Below are 18,577 nucleotides of genomic sequence, written 5' to 3' on the forward strand. Positions count from 1 at the left end.
CCACTCTGGAGTTGAGAACCTGAGGCCTCCCTGATTGAAGCCCTGCTGCAGGAGAGAGGGTGAGAAAGTCCCACAGCAGAGTAGCTCAAGGTCTCTAAGCTGTGTGTCTTGCTGTCAGCAGTGTTACTACTTGTTAACACCTCCACAGAGGCCCTGAGTGGGGGCCGGGGGAGGGAGGAACATGTCAGATCACCACTTGGTCACCCTTCTAATTTGGTGCAGAAAGAAGTTAAGAGCATCTAAAACTAGGTTGTAGATATCTTACTATCTATGCTATCTCAACGTTATGTCCTTGGAACCTTTTTCTTTTCATTTCATTGGGTACTGAGTAATGGAAAAGACCTGAGCTGGGCACACAGGAGTGGGTCGTCAGTACTGGCCCAGATGTTCAGTCTGTCTGGGCCAGAACTGCTGCATTTAAGAAATAAGAGGCTTGAAGGAGGTCATCATAATCTTTCCTAGCTCTGAAACCTCATGTTCTGATAATTAATCGTCTGTATTTTTCATTGTCATTTTAAGCATGGAGTCTTTAAACCAGGGAGGCTGAAGCCACCAGTTAAGAAAAGGAGGACAGAGCCCTGTTCCTGAAGTAGGCAGGCTGCCCTGCCCAGCAGGAAGGAGGAGCTGCCTCTACACAAGGGCCATGGGGCAGGGCTGGATGGGCCGAGGGAGGGGCTCCTCTGGCCCGAGCCTTCCTAGGAGCTCAGATAGAGTTGATTTCTTTTTAGACTGTTTGCATTCCCTTCATTGCTAAATGATGGTTAACTATACCTAGAAGTGAGGAAATCTTGCTAAATGATGTCTCATGCCAGAGAAAACACCTATTATGATATCTAAGTTGGTTTTAAGACTGAAGAGTGTCTGGGGTACAGTGCTTGCCTTGCACACACAAGACCCTGGGTTCGATCCCCAGCAATGAAAAAATAAAAGGAACCAAACAAAACATCCATAAGGCCAGGTGTGGTGGCTCACCGCCTATAATGCCTATAAAAATCCCAGCACTCTGGAGGCTGAGGCAGGAGGAGGATCTTTGTGAGTTTGAGACCAGCCTACGCTACAAAGTGAGCGCAAGGCCAGCCTGAACTGCACAGCGAGACCCTGGCTCAAAAAGACAAAAAAAAAAAAAAAAAAAAAAAAAAGTCCATATGACTGACATATTCATCAGTTGCTTACATGTGTGTGCATGTACACACACAGTAGACGAGGCACTGTGTACACTATGCAACTTTAGAACAGGGTTTTGTCTCGTTAGCTGATATGGAAAGATCTCCAAGACAGATTAAATTCAAAAGGCAAATAATCTCATTATCTTAAAAAAGGCATATTATGTTTATGAATGCATATTTGTTAGAAGAATCAGCAATATACCTACCATTTGATTGTGGGATTATAAAGTGAAATGAGATAAAGTGCTTATTTGCATTTTATATTGTCTGTAGTATATATATATATATATATATATATATATATATAAAATATATATTTGCCATATATAATATATATATATTTGCCACAAGAGAGAATTTTAGATTTCAGTAAGGTTTTGAAGCATTCTAATAATTTCTTGGACAGTCTGTATAAAAATAACAGGCTGAGAAAAGCATGGTATATGGAAACACTTTGAGCTTTCCACATTAGATAACTGCATCTCCCCAGTCTTTCCTGCCTGATTTTCAAAACACAGCTTTCCTGTAACCCAGAAGAGTCAGTGGCTCCCTGTCCTTTTTTTTTTTTTTTTTGTCTTCTTGAGACAAAGTCTCACTATGCCATCCAGGCTGGCCTTGGGCTCACTTTGTAGCCCAGGCTGGTCTCAAACTCTCAACAGTCCTCTAGCTTTAGCCTCACTAGTGCTGGCATTATAGGCCTGCACCTCCGTGCCTGGCCCCATGTCTGTTCTTTTTTATTTTTTTGCATTTTATAATTTTAATAGTTAAATATCCCAGGGAAGAGATTTATCAACACACACACACATTTTTTCTTTGATTTTCGTACATTTAAACTTCAAATATTTTTACAGTTTCAGGGTACTCTCTGTCTTGTTTTTCGTAAAGGGAAATAACAGAGTTGTCTCATTGTAAAGGACTTCCATAGTAGAAAGCAAAGACTGCCATTCCTGAGTTACTCAGCTTCTTACTGACTTTCAATATATTTTACGTTAATGGGGCAAAATACTCAACCTCAACAATTTAAAGGGGGAAAGATTTATTTTGACTTAGTTAGGAGGCTCCAAGGTCCATGTCTGTTTTTAAAAAGTCCTGCAGAGCAGCAGGCAACGTGGCAGAGCATAGTCCTGACTTGAGTTGGTGGCTGTGGAGAGGTTTGGCATTATACTGCACTTTCCAAAGCTGTATTTGATTCCCCAAGTCTCCGTTTTCTTACCTGTAAAACAACTTGTGAGAGTCAAATGGAGCCGGGAGTTCTTGGCCCCTCACAGGCATGCAAGAGGACGAGTTTGCTCCCTGACCCCACCCTTTCTTCTGTCTCAGGTAGGTCCAATCCCAGGGCTCTCTCCCTCCTAATGGTTCCTCTGTGCTGCCCCTGAGCCTGTGTGGTCCTGGGAGACACACCTGCTTTTCCTGCCCCTGCCCCTGCCCCAGGTGATGCGTACCTTGCTTCTCCTGCTGGGCCACATCCTCACAGAACTTTGCCGAAAGCAAAAGAGGTCGCTCCCTCTCCAGATGTTTAGTAATTCCTTCCTCCTCCCTGTCTTTGCACTTGTCCTTTTCCACTTTAGTTTATTGCTGCCCAGGTCCTCCTAGAGCCATTCCCTACAGGTTGCAACTTACCCCTAGCACTATTAACGTGATGCTGTGCAGATTAGATCCCAGAACTTTTCATCTTATCACCAAAGGCTGTGCCCATCAACAAACATTTCTCACCCTCCCACACAGCCCACTCCTGGCAACCACTGTCCTACTGTCTGCATCTGTGGTACATAGAAGCTTAATTATCTTTGAAACTCATCTTTATACCCATGTTCTCAGTAAGTGTGTATTAACGAGGGATCTCATTTCTATGACTTTAATTTAAGGGATTGAGTTTGACAATAAAAGTGAGAGCTTTTCCCTAAAATCTACTCTGATTAGCAGGTTAGACCATTTCTCTTCTCTTGCAGGGATTAAACTTGAACATGTGGAATTGCTCACCCTGAAGAAAGTTTAGCAGATGAGGCAGATACCTGTCTCAGGTGGTCCAAATGTCACCATCTTGTTCTTGTGAGGTGAGATCTCATCCTGATCATTTTCAAAATTAGACATATGACACCCACTGGTAAGACAGCTCCCAGCAAAGTAAATTTAGAAAGGGTAGAACATAGTAAGGTTATCGATGTGTATAAAAACATCTTTCATTTAGCCTATGTCTTTCCATCTTTTTTACATAATTATATAGAGGGAGCTGTGCCTGTAGAATATGCGCATTTCAGTATTCTCCTTTCCCCTGGCATTGTTTCTTACATCATTTTCTGTTTTAAAGTAGACATTTGGCTTTATTTCTAAATGAAATTGGATGTTGCCTTTCTTGAGAAAGAAATGGAGAAAATAAAACATAGATGTAGCCTGAAGGAATGTCCACATCATTTATTTTTATATTTTACTGTGTTTGTTTTTTACATCATGTATTTTTAAAAGCCACGATCTTATTCTGATACTGCTGAGAGGTCCTGGAGCCCAAACACTAACAAATGATGGAATTGAATTTGGATTTTGTAGCACAATTAATGACACTAGGACATTGAGATACTTTAAAAGTTTTCTTTAGTTAAATACACATTTTTAAGAGATTAGACCGAATTTTTCTCAAGCAGTGGCTCTTTATATGAAAAGAAGTGTTGAGAGCCATTGGGCTGCAGCTTTTCCTTATCAGTAGTTTATATAAGTGACCTGAGCTGTTTGATAATGAAGCTTAGGTGTCCAGCACTAACAGGATGGAATAGTTTACACGGGAAGCTCTGTCTCCAGCCCCGTTTCAGAAGGAATACTCTGGTTGGAGCCCATGAGCAAGGAGGTGTGTTTAACATATGGAAAGAATTAGGCTAAATACCAGATCTCTCTGAGGTCTGTGGGTTTGGGATCCCAAGGGGAGGAGGGGGGCATTTACAGTTAAACTGCACAGAATTTTAAAAAGCTCTAAGTCTTCCTCCTTGGAACTAATCTTGCTTTACCCTTAGGCTAAGTTGACTAGATTTGTACTGCATTTCTTTTTTTTTTTTTTCCAAATCCATTTTATTTCAAAGAGCAAAGAAAATTTCCAAACACAAGTGGGGCAACAATGGCACATGGATGGCTCATTGCCATCTGTACTGCATTGACTGACTTAAAGCTACACACTTTTTTTTTTTTTTGGTGATACCAGGGATTGAACTCAGGACCTCGCACTTGCCAGGCGCACTTGCCAGGCTATACCGCTGGGCTAAATCCCCAGCCACACACTCATTTTTTACCGTGGGAACCAGCTGTCTTCTAACATGATTTTGTAGCTTTCCTTTATGTAAGTTCTTACTTATTTTGCTATTTCTTTCATCTTGAAGCCATTAATATAAGTGTTAGTCTGAGCCTGCTTACCTGTCAGCAATGAGTGTACTGTGTAATGACCCGTACCTTACTACGTGTGTAAGCTGTAATTTCATGATTTCAGATTTTTTGATGTTGCCCAATGCTGGTGCCTTCCAATGGTTTTATGAATAAAAAGACCTACAAAAGCTTGGTTCTTTTTTTTTTTTTTTTAATGATTTAACAAGAGATACTCAGTTTTTGAGCAGCTTTATTGGGTCCATGAGGGCTTTGTTAAACAATAATTTAACCCTGAGTTTAAGAAACTACCTGCAATAAACTGAAATCCTCTTCAGCTACTAGGGGATTCAGAAGGAATCTGAAGTAGAAATCTATAAAATGCCTTCAGTTCGTTGGACCCAGGCCACAGTACCTGGACTGATATTCTGCCAGGTCAGGATTTGGCTCTGTGTTCTACATGGTTGCTGTTTTTTAGGGCCAGCCTCATCCCTGATTCCTAACTCTTGGGTGCCCCCATTCTCATTTACCTCTGGCAGCATTGTAAAGCTATCCTTGACTTTGGAAAAGTTAGGAATGTGGAATAGGCAGACAGGTCCTGTTACAGAAGTAGGTTGAAGTCTCTGTATTCCTGGAAGGATTCCTTAAAAGGCAAGGCTGAGATCAGAATCCATATTACCGACGATATTACTTCCATACTACCAAGTCTTGAAACCTAAGAAAAAAAATCAGAGGATTCTGCAAAACCAATGTGAAGACAACCCAAGGCACTACTTTTACTAATTATTTTGTTCACTTTTTCAATTATTTTATCTTTCAATAAAATAATGATTACTAAATGTCTTATAAAGTATGTAGAGAACTGAAAAATTGTTGCCCTTGGGATATTGTTGGTCTAGTTCTAAGAAAAAAGATTAAGATGCAAATATTTAGAATTCCAAGCAAAATAGGTCAGGAGATACATTTATTAACTATTGCTACATAATAAACAGCTAACAAAACTTAGCTAAGACTAATAATATCTGTTATTGTGCTCAGCTGTGGTGGGTCAGGAATTTGGAAGCAGCTCAATTAGATCAGATTGGAGGTCTTTCATGAGGTTGAAGTTAGGCATGTGGCCAGGTCTACAGGTATAGGAAGGTTTCTCTGGAGCTGGAAGACACGATTCCACATTGGTTCACTGTGTAGCTGGCATACTGGCACTGGCTTTAAGCAGAAGGTTTCTGTGTATGTAGACTTCACTGTAAGTTTGCTGGAGTAAACCATGATCTGTGGATGGCTGTCTCCAGAGTGAGTGAAACAAAAGAGCACAAAGTAGAAGACTCAACTGGCTTTCAAGGTCCAGCATTAGAAGTCACACAGTATCTCCTCTACAGTACCCTGTTGTTTAAACAGGTCACAAGGGAGGAGGTAGTAAATGCCTGAAGGTGAGAATTACTAGGAATATCTTGGAGACTGGCTGTCTCAAAGATCTGCAGTTCGTACTGGGAAACAAACCAACCAACCAGACAAACCCCAGTGTTGGATGCTGATAGAGAAGGAAGCCGAGTATAAGATTGATGCATTTCAGTAGGTGAGACTGAGGATCGGGTGTTGAGTAGGAGGGCAGCAGGAACAGTGGAAGTTAGACAGCAGTGGGTGTCATTGTGCTCAGGAGCCTTTCATGGAGCAACTTGGCTTGGACAAAATCTAGCGAGGTAGAATGGGGCCAGGACCTGTGAAGTCCTAAGACCCAGTTAGAGTTTGGTCTTTTGTCAGTAGTAATGGCCATTTGTTAGTAGTGAGCCATCGAAGGTTTTTATGCTGGCCAGTGACATAATCATTGTACACATTAACTTTAGTTTCTATTTGGGCTTTAGGCTTTTGATGTCCTTCCTTCCCTTTTGTCTTCAATATTATTTAGATAATTAGCTTCCTAGTTTCTGTAACTCTTGAGCCCCTGTCCCTTGACCCCACACTGCTTTGTACTGTTTAAGTTCTGTATTTGTCTTGTTATCGCAAATAGATTATAAGGGCCATGGGGCCAAATTTTTATCTACGTCTATTTCCCCTGCTACTTAGTGCACAGCAGGTCTAGTAAACGCTCGCTAGCTGCCTGGAGAATAACAGCCAATTACCATAGCCCTTGTTTTCTAGCCTGGTGCATAATTCATAAACTTTTTTTTTGAAAAGGAGAGCAATTACAGTAGATTTGATTTATATAATTGGAAAAAAGTGTTCAGAATCAGTTTCTGTGTGCTTACCATTTGACAAAATATTTATAGGAAACTTGAAATAATAATTTTTATTTTTAAAAAGCCCATGGGTTATTTTCAACTTCAAAGGAGACTCCTTATTTTGTCTGTTAGGCTACTGGAGTAAGAGCTAGCCACGGAGAGAAATAAGGCTAGTTTTCACCTGTGCATAGTGAAAGGCAGCCTCTTTCATGTATATGCAGGATATTTATGGAATAAAACTCAGGATTTGAGGCAAGATTGTGTCCTCCTACACTCTTATTTTGAATGAAATTATTATTTGCCATATATTTTTATTAATTACATAACTATTTCCATCTCTGGTTTCAAGTTACCAAAGAAATTTTTCATTCTTCGCTGAAAATCTTCAACTTAAAAAAGTAAAATCTGGGAATGTAAATAATATCCTCATAAACCTTGGGGACAGTCTGTAACCCTAAGCTGCACAGACAGAAAACAGATAAAGGATGGCAAATGGATTTGCAAAGGAAAGAGCAGCTAGGGAATAAAATTTCTGGGTATGGAGTAGAGGACCAGCACTGTGGATTTGCTCTCAGGAGTCCTACAGTCTCAGGGTGAGTCCCCAGGTACCCCAGGGAAAGGTGGGGTGAAGGTTTTACCCTGAGAACAGGGAGCAAAAGTCTGCTACAAGTAAAGCACTTCCTGGGCTGGCTTGGGACCAAAGTGGCCCTGGCAGCTCAGGCCTTAGAAGAGCAGCTCCTACAGAATGGAACTGAGGGAGAAAAGCTCCAGCAGAACACTTCCAGAGGGAAAATGAAAACAGATTTAACAAGAAAAGAAAAGAAAAGCTTCCAATCCTGTTTTGTATTTTTTTTTTTTTTTTTTTTTTGGTCTTTTTGAGACAGGGTCTCACTGTGCAGTTCAGGCTGGGAGTTGAGTTGTTGAGTTCACTTTGTAGCCTAGGCTGGTCTCGAACTGGCAACTATCCTCCTGCCTCAGCCTCCCAAGTGCTGGGATTATAGGCGTGAGCCACCACGCCTGGCTCCAATCCTGTCTTTATCATCAGTGAACCATGAATATCGGAAAAATGAATGTGTTTTGATTTTGGTTTATTTTTTAATTGAAAGATTGGGATGTATAATGTTTCAGATCTGCTCAGATTCTGGTATTTTGGCATTCTGATAAAGGCAATCAAAACCTCAGCAGATTACTTCTAAGTAGAAGTGCTGCTCTCCATAAGAGCTAAAACTGGAAACAGCTCACATATATGCCTGTTAGTGAACAGTTTACAAACTGTGCCTGTATTTATATAATAGAGTGCTATCAGACATGAAAGAACAAAGCACATTATTACAACAGTATGCTAAGTGGAAAATAAGATGCAAAAACCTGCATATTGTAGGATAGAAAAAGACAGTTTATGAAGGCAGCAAGTAGGTTTCACCTGAGGCTGAAGTGTGAAATAGGGGATAAAGAAATGTTGAAAATTTTTGTTTCTAAGAGTATATGTCTTCTTTCTCTGTCTGATTTATTTCACTTAGCCTGATACCCTTTAAATTATCTGTGTTGTCACAAATGGCATGGTTTCCTTGTTTTTAATTTTTGTAGGTGAAAATGGTATGTATGTATTGTGTACAATGTGATGTTTATATATATATACATATATAAATGTGTATGTTACCATATATATGATGGGCTAAATCAAGCTCTATAAATGAATATATGAATTATTGTATGTATTATACATTACTTATACATAAATGAATATATGTAATTATATGAGTTACTTTATATCCTTATCTCTTTTGTATATATGGTTGGAATACTTGAAAGCTTCTCTCATACCAATTTTCACATGCACAATATATTACTATTGTTGTCACCATAATATACAAGGTATGATCAGTAAATATGGTGACTGTTTAAATTTTGAAACCTTTATTACAGTGAAACACATTGCCAAGAGTAATGGGATAAATGTATTCAGAGCAAGAGGAGGTTTTGTGAGGGAGGTTAGGTGTGTTCAGAGCAAAGAGGAGTATTTGATCGTGATTAGTGGCAATGTTTTTTACTATAACAATTTGAAAATTTTAATAAGTTACTGTATTTTTTAATCGCCTCTCATTGATCGCTCTTTGCAGTAATTACTACCAAATAAAAACATTGTGGAGTGTCTTCATATACCTTATACACCATATCTGGCACGTGATTTCTAGTTCTTCCCTAACGTCAAAATGGCCATGAAAAGTAAATGTTTTGAATCAGTTTGACAGGACAACTAAACATACTCAGAAAAGAGGACTTCTAGTGCTGATGCGGAAGGTGACAAGAACAATGGATGGATAGGTGTGGCTGAAATGAGGAGGAGTGTTGGAAGTGTCTTTTACTATAATAAATTTTTTTAAATGGAAGCGTTTGCTTTATGTTTTGATTACACCTTGTGTGGTAGATTGTTTGAATTTACTGTCTAACTGAAATGTGTCCTTTGGCCAACATCTCCCCATACTCTTTAGTGACTATCACATGGCTCTATTTCTGAGGTTTTTTTTTACACTCCACATACAAGTGAGATAAGTCAGTATTTATCTTTTTGTACCTGGCTTGTTTCTCTTAACATAGTATTTTCTAGGTTCATTCATGTTATTGCAGATATCAGGATTTCTTTTTTTAAAGGGTAAATAATAGTTCATTGTGCTTATGTACACATTTTCTTTTATTCAGGATGATGAAATGTTCAGTTGTAGGGATGGTTGTGCAACTCTCATTTTATCAGAAATCACTGAATCATGCACTTACAATGATAAATTAAAACTGTAAAGCTGTGGATGAAGAAAAGTATAAAAGGGCAAAGAGTGGAGAGGTATACATGAAACGAGTGGCACACAACTGATATTGTTGAAGGAGGGTGATAGATAAAGGCAGTTCTTTCTACTTTTGGGCATGCTTGAAAATTTGGATAACAAGAGACTTTTTAAGAAGGCAGTCACAAGCCTGTTACCATGAGATGTTGGATAATGTTTGCAGCTCATGTGTTACATCTTGCAGTGGTAGGTGCCATGGGACATGTTTAACTCTCAGTGAAACCACATTCACAGTGTATTAATCACTTTTAATGTATCAGCTCTTCCCAGTGTGTGAGCAGGAACTTGAGGAAATCATGATGATCATATCATCCGAAAGTTAAAGTTTTGACACAATTTAGAAAGGATAAGCTAAGAAAAATAAACAGGGGCTGGGGATTTAGCTCAGCGGCATAAGCGCCTGCCTTGTAAGCAGGCAGTCGTGAGTTCGATCCCTGGTACCAATAAAAAGGAAAAAGACTAAATAAATAAATAAAAAACAATGTTTTTATGTTAATATGTTTCACATTGTTATCTTAGAAGTAGTTGCTCAAGTTACAAAATCAAAAACTTAGAAACAAAATTCCATTCTAGTCTGTTGTCAAAGCAATAAGGATAGTTGTCATTTCTTTCCTTATTATGCACTTGTCCAAGGTCTATTTTCAGACCTCATATGAGCATTCTGAAGAAGGTAGTTTTTGTCCCTGTTGTGAGGAAAGCTAAGGCATGAAGGCCACACTTCTCTGAGTAACTTGCCTGAGAGAAGTAGTGCTCCCACCTGTGGTGCTGCCGCTGCAGCCCTCCTTCTACCCCTCTTACTCTTCTGGTTGTATTGGAGCCTCTTTTCCATTAAAAGCCTTTTCTGCCAAAACATAAGCTAAAGATACCTTCCCTGAATGCATCCCTGTGAGGTAGTGAGAAAGAGGAGGCGATGTTTTCCTGTACAGATACTAGCTGAAGACAGTGATCATCTTTCAGGCACAGTTGTTTTGGTTGCCCCATGCTTACAGCATCTCAGGCCCCAAGCTTTGATTTGAAGATAATGGAAACAGGTGTTTTTAAATGCAGAATTCTGATCTTCGTTTATTAGTAGGATTATCTTTTCTCTTTCTGAAATACTTATTTTGGGTTGACATGTGCTGGTTGTATATCCCTGAAGGAAGATGTTTCAACATATGCACCCAGCATGCGCTGATCAAATCCAGCCTCCTCATCTGCCCTTACCTACTTTTTGCATCCTCTAACAATCACTGTTTTATATTCAGGTCAACTTTTTCAAACCTCTACCTGTGAGGGGACATGCAATACTTATCCTTCTGTTTCTGACTTATTTCACATAGCATGATGTCCTCTAGTTCCATCCATTTTACTGCAAAAGACAAGACTTGTTTTTCCTTGTGGCTGAATAATAGTTCATTTTGTGCGTATGTGCCACATTTTCTTTATCCATTAATCGGTTCATAGGTAGACTTCATATTGTGAGAAGTGTTGTAAGAAACATGGGTGTGTAGGTATCTCTTTGGTGTACCGGTTTTATTCCCTTTGGCTATATACTTAGTACTGGGATAGCTAGATTATTTGGTAGTTGTATTTTTAGGTTTTTGAGAAACTTCCATAGTGGGTTTTTTAATTTACTGTCCAGCCAGCAATGTATAAAAGCTCCTTTTTTCCACATCCTCATAAGCATGTGTTACCTTTTTTCCCCAATAGTAATCGTTCTAACTAGGGTGAAAATTGGTTCTGCTGATCTGTATCCTGTGGGACCACATGTCGTTTTCCACAGTCTCCTTCCCTCTTCTGCCACCCACATAGCTTTTTAATGGACATCTTATGATCTCATTGGAGGGTGTTGCTCACTTGACTACCATCTTAGTTAACTGAATCTGTGCATTAATTTTCATTTTTAATTAATACTTAAAGCTTACAATCTAAGATGATTCACCTGCAAAAGCAAATAAAAATCCGAAGCTGCTCATTATATGCAATTTGCTATATGTTGAGCAGAAAAGGAGAAAGATTTTAAGATAACCTTTGGCCTTTTCCTTTCCCCAATTTTGTATCAGTATTAGAGGAGGGATACTTTTTATCTGGGATTTCCTATTTGTGGGTAAACACTTGGTACGTTGTTCTGCTTTGAGCCAAAGAAATGTATTTTCCACTGTGATTTATTTGACTGTCCTGGGTGCAGCTTCCCTCTTAGGAGTACTCCCATCCTGTGCCCTAGTGCCCTCCACAGCAAAAACCATACGCTGGGAAACTGTGAAGCCAGATCCTGGTTTCCTGACACATTCCTTCAGGGGAGCAACTACACAGCCAGTGCAAACATTTCAGTTCAGTTAGAGATAACTTCTTGGTTTTCTGTCACCAGCAATGAGGTCATGAAGATATGCCCACTATAATGAGCACTATGTTTTATGTCGAGTTTATCTGGTAGAGTAGTGTACTTTGGAAGCCTGAGGCGTGGGCCCCCGTCAGCGTTTTGCTGCACCTCTGCTTTCCCCTGTTGTGTGCCTACAGCAGAAGCAATGCTCTGCACGATGCAGTTGGCCAGGTAGATTGGCCTACGCCCTCAGTCAGTAAATTATACATTTGCATGTCAGCCCTCAAAGAATGGGCCCAAGGCTTTCCCTCTCTCAGCACATACATGAAAGTAAGTGAAGTGATCCAAAGAGATACATAAAATGCTATAGGAACCAGAAAAGCTGAATGCTCACTTCAGATCAGTAGAACAAAAAGAAAGACAAGTTGAATTCCTGTGGAAATTACACACAGTATAACTGGGGGTAGCCACAAAACAGTAGAGGAGAGCAGGGCTCTCCCGATCAAGGCCAGTGAATTTGTGAGGCATTGCCCTTCCAGGACTCCTGCTGAGCTTATTGGTTAAGTGAACACAGTAGTATGAAATAAACATGAAATAACCACCTTTAACTTCTGTTACATTGCACAAGAGTTTTTCTATCATTAGGAAGTGAAATATTTCACCTGAGTAAAGTTACCACGTTGATGGGTTCTAGGTGTCAACATTTGACCAGTTTAAATGGAAATTGCCTCATTTCCCCTGGGTCTTCCTCCCTAACACCTTGAGTAATTGGGCTAAGAAACAAATCTTGTTATCCCCCAGCTTGCATGACTTGGATGGTCACCCCTACTTCATGGTTAAGTTCCACTCCTTTACCTATATATTAATCTCTGTTCCTTTCTAAATTTTTGGCCTCATTTCTTCCCCTGTGGAAATGCCATCCTGAACTGTTCCTTGCCTCTAGAGTTCTGCATGTATTGATTCTTCTGCAAGGCTCTCCTTCCCCGCTGCCTGACTCTTCTGGAGTCATGCTTCGAGGTACTCCTAGGCATGCCCTCCTACCGTGGAACCCTGCATGGATCAGATGCTGCTCTTCAGACCCCTGCACTCTACCACAGAACTTCCATACCAAACTGGAATTATGGGAAATATTCCCCATTAACAGCAATCAGGTAGCAGGTGTGTGTTGACCATGTAGCCATAGAAAAGCCAGCTACTTTTGTGTGGCTTTTATTTAATCCTACAGGACTGACTTACATTAGATGTTACTGTTTCCTGCATTGTAAAGATGAGTAAACCATGTCCCAGGACACTGAATAGATTTTGCTGCTACACTGTTGGTAGAGATAGGCTCTCATCCTAGGCACATAATCTTATAGCCTAAACACGCTGCACAAACTAGCTTGTTGGAGGTGACTGGATCCCTACTGAGGGGGCACAGTGGACACCTGGGTTTAGGGGAGTGCGTGAATGAATGAATGAGTAGAGAGATGCACCATGAACCTACTGAGACCAGCTGATGGAAAACTAGGAATATACTACAGCGGCATTTAACAGTCTTGTGTTTAACTTGACAGCTTCTTCATCTTCACTTGTTAGGTTTGGATGAAGTCGTAGCTTTCCCCTTGACTGATAAGAAAAAGTGCTATTATCTCATTCAAACACAGACTTGCTGAAGGACAAGAGTTTATGGAGAAGAGAGGGCAGTAGAATGGTACAGATGTGATGATATTGTCTGGACCCCCAGTGCCCACTGAGAACTTGATCCTTTTCCTGGCTGTGTTAAGGCAGGAGAAGTCTGCAAACAGAACCCATCTCTGACTATGACATGTGGTCTGTGTAGTTATGTCCCTGGGAGTTTTGTGCAATCAAAGACTGTGCTTACATAAAAATAAAATCATTTATTTGCATACAGTTATTTCTGTCAGGTACAAGTAACATACTTTTTTTTGAGGGGAAAATTTCCTGTTAATGAAATTGGTAGGATCCTTTTAGCGATTATTTTCAATTAACTTTCATATGATCCTTGTTGCAGTTTTTCCTTTTGGCTATCTCAGGAAGCAAATCAACATATTTCTACTTTACACAAATTGATTGCCTTATAAAATTTGCTCATTTTAGCCCTATCTTTGAAGCTACATTGTACCAGAACAGAAAATTCTCAAAGGAATGATGAGGTGAAAATCTTTGAAAAAGTGACATAAATTAAATTATTGTAAGTGAGTGTACTTTTCCTTCTGTGACATAGAAAGAAAAACCTGGGCATGGTGGAGCAGGCCTGTAATCCCAGCACTGAGGCAGGAGGGTTGAAAGTTTGAGACCTTTGTAGGCAGAACCTGATAGCAACAACAACCACCACAGCCACCGTAACAAAATGCACTTCTTGTAGGGAGGAGTGAAACAAACTTGAATCTATAAACTTCAAACTGAAACAAGGCAGGAAGAATCATTTGGAGTATAAATTCTGGTTCTGGGAGCTTCTAGTTACAGATTTGTCTTCTGGAATACTTAGAGTAAGTTTCTTGCAATTCAAGGTTTTACTGTACTTTAAAAATCTCCTTGGTATTCATTTTAGAGGTTTTTCTTTTAAAAGATGAGTTAATTTTTTTTAAATGACTATTTTCTGAATTGAATATGTTCAAGAATGTGTATATTTTCTAGATGTCAAGACGTTGAAAATTCTCAAATCTTTCAGTTTCTAACCACTATCAAAATATAAAGGTTTTAATGACAGAATATGTAGATCCTTTTTGTTGGAGTGATAGTATCAATTCTTATTTTAAAAGTCACTTGGAACTAAATTTGTTCAATTTGGTTGTCTCGGATCTGCTTTTTACTTATTGTTACCCAGACTTGTAGGCCTAGCTTCACAGTGACAGAGTGGATACTGTATCCTAATCATGGCCTCTGAGATCACAATTAGAATGTTTGTGAAGTTCCTTTGCTTCTGCCCCAGGAGGATAGAGGGATCTGCATTTTAAACATGGGCCTTTTGGCATCGGGGAGGACCAGCTGGTGAGGAACTCTGCCCCTCCAGGGCTGGGCACAGTGGCCCTTCTTCCCTTTTGGGGACCTTGCTGTGGTTTGCTGCTTCCTCCCCAACAAAGCACAGGACTTCCTCCAAACTCCCACCCTCATCTACCTCCAGCCTACAAACCAGACTAACGTTCGACAAAACTTGTCTGAACAATCAGGAACCAGAAAGGAAGCAGAACTACAAGTTTTCCAGGATCACTTTGTGAATTTTGTTTTTTACAAAATCAGTGTTATATAAATAAAAATCACCTGGAAGTCAGCTTTCTAGCTGTCCCAGTGGCTGTCTAAACCAGTCCTGTTTAGGGGCCTGGAGTAAACTCATCTTTGTTTTGTTTTGGAAGTAATACATGTTCAAGGAAACATCTCAAACCTTAAGAAAGGATATAGTGTAAATAAAGTAAAACAAGCAATCTTTTTCTCTTATTTTACAGTTAGAAATGACTTTTCAGAATTTGCTATACATATTTAGGTATGCATTTTCATTCATATATTTACAAATACTCATATTACTGTATTTCATGAACTCTAAGATGCCACCTATTACGATATAACTCAATTTCACATATATTAAGATAAAGAAATTGTGTATTTCATAGTTGATAACACAAATAATGGCTCTCCTGGGACTGCTTTTTTCTGCATTAAATATCTTACTATTAGCAACAGGAAAGATCTTCTTTTTACTTCATGGTATTCCATATTCCAAACCCATATTCAAATATGAATCTTGTATTCCAAGTCCATAAATATACTGTGGCTCGTTTAAGAATTCCTTTATTGTTGAATATTCTTGTTGTTTATAGTTTTTTATATTGTAAATACTACTGCCCTATGTCTATGCTGTTGCATATAAGCAGGTAAGAAGTGGAATTGCTTAGGTCAAAATGTAGACATACAATAAATTTTGGGGGTACAACTTTCATAAATATCTTTTTTATCTTCTGTGTTTTTCAGTGTTGGAAAGAAACCAAACATGCAGGAGGATAGTTTTTACCAGGGTCGCTTTTAGAGAACAAATTCTGGAAAGGTAGATAGACGTATCTAGTCAGTCACCTCTATTATCTAAGTCATTATTCATGTCATAGTCTTTCAATTCTAAGATGTGTATTTTTCATTCAGCAGTTCTCATTTGGGGATGCATTACAGAATGGATGTGTACAGATAGTATCCTATTCTTTCCCCAAAAAGCCTACTGTAAAATTGTCTTACAATCAATGATCTTTTGGAATAAAGGAAATACACTTATTTTAGTAAGAGTGTGTATATATGTGTCCTTCAAGAGGTTTTGCAAATTATTTCCACTTAATGATTAAAGTATAGTCGTAATTATTTTGAATCCGTCTTGGAAATAAGCCTGAGTTTTGCAAATTCTTCATGTGCTGCAATGGTTTCTACACCCTTTGGAATTCAGGCTGGGGATGTGGCATAGCAGTGCAGCCATGCTTAGCACGCACAGGGCCCTGGGTTCAATTCTTAGCAAACGGTAAGGGAAAAAAGGAGGAGAGAAAAATATAGATCTCAGATCAAACTAAACAGAAAGACAAAAAACATATAAAGGGGCCAACTGTGCCAATGCCAAGCCCTAGGAAATGACAGAGAAGGAAAAAAGCGAGCTTTGATTTACTAAGGAGCCCCATTTCAAGGAAATATCATCACACACAACACCTAGAGAAATACCAATGTCATATGACTTAGAGTCACAGGATGTAGAAGTCAGTTCAAACCCCCATAATTTACAGATTAGAAAACTTTGGTGTTGCTTGGTGTTGCTTGTGTCTTGCCCAAACGATTAACATTAAAATAATATTGTTACCCAAGTATTGCCAGAGGAGCAGGATGCGCTCAGGTCATAAAATAAAGGTTTTGCTGCAGGTGACAGCCAGCATGTCTCTTCTCTGCTGATATCCCTGCAGTCCCCCAACTCAGGACTGTGGGTGATCTCTGTTATTTCCTATGGCTTGGCCTTGGCGCAGTTGGCCCCTTTTTATCTGTTTTTTGTCTTTCTGTTTAGTTCAATCTGAGATCTGTATTTTTCTCCCTCCCTTTTCCCCCTTCCTTTACTTTTTGGTTTGCCAGCTGAGTATGTAGTGCATAGTACAAACTGTGTTTTCTTGCTTCTAGGCCCTGAAAGGTTTTCATTGCACCAGAGATGGCCTTGGAGAAGTATTAATGAGTCTCTTCGGCCATCTAAGTTTTTGACCTTCATAGGCTATTTCTCCTGTTAGTTACACTGAAAGGATTTCAGCAACAGTGCTCCTCACTGACTCCATCACTTCCCAGTTATCATAGGGTTATTAAGCAGGCACGCGTGGCTGTGCATCTGTGATAAAGCTGTTAAAGTGTTTCTTGTTAACTGTCAACTGGTACTGCAGGAGACAGTTATTTACATTTTCGGTTGCTTTTTGTGAAATTGGAAGATCAAAGGCCTTTTTTTGCAGTTTCCTCCCCTACTCAAACCACAGCTTCCTTCCTCTGTGTTACACACCCCACAGCGGTACCCGTGATCCACTTTCTCATCCCAGGGTCGAGCTGTAACAGTCTGACTGCACTGTGGAGGTTCTTCCGGGTGCCTCTGCATCACTGAACAGCCAGCCTGGTCAGACACTTAGTTGGCTTGGCACAAGCACATTTGTTTTATTTCTGAAAGGAGAAAATACTGTAGAGGTGCTTCTCATTAGATTTCAACCTGTTTTTTGTTGTTGTTTTGTTTTTTAATTATAGAACCTTTTGAGACTCTGATGAAAGCATAAGAGTGGTAAAGTTTGGTTGCGAGGGGTTTCAAGACTACTTAAAAGCTCAAAACATTTTTTTCAGCATATCTTAAAAGCCCACTTATTGAAATCAACTGCAGACTTGAAGAAGTTTTACAGACACCTTAAAGGGAGTTGGAAGCACACATGTGCTCAGCTTGTAAATGAAATATTACATGTAGTGTGGGCTTCAAGAGGAGGCAGGGGGAGAGAGGGGAGGTTTGTCCCCACTTTCTCGAGCACCATTGCCAGCCCTGCCAAACTCTGAAGCCAGATTCTGAGGCAGTACATTCCTAACAGTTCCTAAATAAACATAAATGTCAACATTTTTTCCTTTTTTATTATGCTGTTTCATTCATTTTAGTTTTTAATTTTTTAAATGTAATACAAGTCAATATTAATAAGGAAAATGTTTAAAAGCACTTTTCTATAAAATTAAAATTTTATAGCAATGTTAAGAATAAGTTAATACACTGTGTCATAGTGTTACTCAGAGTACAAGTCCGTCACAGACTGAGAAGACTGCCACACACAAAAAAGAAACAGATACAAGCACAAGAGAAAGTAATAGTACAAGTGAAATAAATTAGTGTGTACATGAAAATATTTTTGAAACACTGGAAAAGACAGTTTGGAGAATTATCAGACTTCCCTATTTCCTGTTTGTCATCTGTTTTGCTCTTTATTTAAATATCTGTGTTTTGAGTTTCTCATGTAAGAGAAACCATGTGATATTTTAGTGGTGTTTGTGGCTTAGTTCACAACATTTTCTTTTATTCTGTAGATATCCTGCAAGAAAGAAGGCTATGACATTTGCTAAAGTTTAGTAGTACTTTCTAGAATGTGGCAGCTTCCTTATTAACAAGGGGTGTTTATTAATAGATTTCTCTTCACCTTTAATAACTTTATCAAATATTGACAATGTATGCTTTTAAATTTAGAGGCTGGT

General features: G+C 39.2%; 1 protein-coding gene across 1 annotated transcript in view; it reads left to right on the top strand.

Annotated features, from left to right (window-relative positions):
- Window positions 1–18,577, top strand: part of Tnfaip8 (TNF alpha induced protein 8) — a 104,530-nt gene that overhangs the window by 12,776 nt on the left and 73,177 nt on the right. The window contains exon 2 of the mRNA XM_063230964.1: window positions 3,116–3,220. The gene's annotated coding sequence lies outside the window, so the exon portion shown is untranslated. The remainder of the gene's footprint in view (window positions 1–3,115; window positions 3,221–18,577) is intronic.

This window comes from Cavia porcellus, unplaced genomic scaffold (genome assembly GCF_034190915.1).
Source record: "Cavia porcellus strain 051 isolate PalLab524CR breed Dunkin Hartley unplaced genomic scaffold, mCavPor4.1 scaffold_19, whole genome shotgun sequence".
NCBI classification, from domain to species: Eukaryota; Metazoa; Chordata; class Mammalia; order Rodentia; family Caviidae; genus Cavia; species Cavia porcellus.